The sequence below is a fragment of the Cricetulus griseus genome, chromosome 3 (genome assembly GCF_003668045.3).
Source record: "Cricetulus griseus strain 17A/GY chromosome 3, alternate assembly CriGri-PICRH-1.0, whole genome shotgun sequence".
Lineage (NCBI taxonomy): Eukaryota > Metazoa > Chordata > Mammalia > Rodentia > Cricetidae > Cricetulus > Cricetulus griseus.
The window spans coordinates 251,742,409-251,744,211 of NC_048596.1; the positions used below are offsets into that span (position 1 = coordinate 251,742,409).

General features: G+C 36.2%; 1 non-coding gene across 1 annotated transcript; it reads left to right on the top strand.

Moving 5' to 3' along the window:
* The first annotated feature begins 422 nt into the window (after positions 1-422).
* Positions 423-529, top strand: LOC113831274. Its single transcript, XR_003484143.1, has one exon. It is a non-coding gene; the product is annotated as a U6 spliceosomal RNA (small nuclear RNA).
* Positions 530-1,803: the final 1,274 nt, after the last annotated feature.

Genomic DNA, 1,803 nt, shown 5'->3' on the forward strand with positions numbered 1-1,803 from the left:
ACTATATCAGGCCCCGTCTTCCTCTACCCGGGGCCGCCATTCATTGTAAAGGAAGGTTCCCGAATAAACTGTGTGAAGAAGATTCCTCCGTGTTGTGTCGTTCTTGCTGGTCAAGGGTAGATGCGACAATGACCTAATGATTTCTTGGATTTCCTCAGTACCTGTTGTTATGCCCTTCTTTTTCTTTGTGATTTTGGATATTCTCTCTCTGCCTTTTGGTTAGTTTGGATAAGAATTTGTCTGTCTTGTTGATTTTCTTAAAGAACCAACTCTTTGTTTATTGATTCTTTTTGTATTGTTATCTTCGTTTCTATTTTATTGATTTCAGTCTTGAGTTTGATTACTCCCTGCTGTCTACTACTCTTGGGTACTTTGCTTTTTTGTTCTAGAACTTTCAGGTTTGCTGTTATAAGATGGTTCTAGTGTTCGCTTCGGCAGCACATATACTAAAATTGGAATGATACAGAGAAGATTAGCATGGCCTCTGCGCAAGGATGACACGCAAATTTATGAAGTGTTCCATATTTTTTAAATATGTAAGGTCTTATCTACGTGGGTTTGATTACAAAAACTAATAAAGTATTCTCTAAATAAAAAAAGATGGTTCTAATTTCTTTATAAAGTCACTTAGTGCTATGACTTTCCTCTTAGTACCTCTCTCATGTGTTCCATAAATATGGGTATGTTGTGCATTCATTTTCATTGAATTCCAGGAAGTCTTTAATTTCTTTAATTCTTCTTTGACCCAGTGGTGAGTCAGTAGAGAGTTGTTCAGTTTCCAGGACATTGTAGGCTTTCTGTTGTTTCTGAAATCCAGCTTTTAATCCATGCTTGTCTGATAAGATAAAAGGGGTTATTTCAATTTCCTTGTATCGGTGTATTTGTTGAGACTTGCTTTGTAACTGAGTATATGATCAATTTTGTAGAAGGTTCCAAGAAGTGCTGAAAAGAAGGTATATTATTTTTGTTTGGATGGAATGTTCTATAGATTTCTGTTAGGCCCATTTGAGTCATAACATCTGTTATTTCCATTATTTCTCTGTTTAGATTCTATCTGATCGACTTGTCCATTAGAGAGAGTAGGGTGTTGAAGTATCCCATTATCATTGTGTGGGGTTTGTTGTGTGATTTAAGCTTTAGTGATGTTTATTTTACAAATGTGGGTGCCCTTGTGTTTGGGGCATAGATGTTCAGAATTGAGATGTCATCCTGGTGGATTTTTCTTTAATGAGTATGAAACATCCTTCTCCATCTCTTTTGATTAATTTCGGTTTGAAGTCTATTGTGTTAGATTTTAGGACAGCTACCTATACCAGTTTGCTTCTTAGGTCCATTTGATTGGCAAATCTTTTTCCAACCCTTTAGTGTGAGGTAATGTCTAACTTTGATGTTGAGGTGTGTTTCTTGTAACCAGCCAAAGCATGGACCTTATTTTCATATCCATTCTGCCAGTTGGTGTCTCTTTATTGCTAAATTGAAGCCATTGATAATGAGAAATATTAATGGTCACTTATTTTTATTTTGCTGTTGGTAGTAGTTGTGTGTGTGTGTGTGTGTGTGTGTGTGTGTGTGTGTGTGTGTGTGTGTGTGTGTTTGTGTGTGAGTGTTTCCCTTCTTTGGATTTTGTCTGTTTTCATGGGTGTAGTTAACTCTCCTTGTGTTAGAGTTTTCCTTTTATTACCTTCTGTAGAGCTGGATTTATGGTTAGATTTGTTTAAATTTGACTTTGTCATGAAATATCTTGTTTTTTCCATGTTTGGTTTGCTTGGTATAGTAGTCTGGGCTGGCATTCATGGTTTCTTT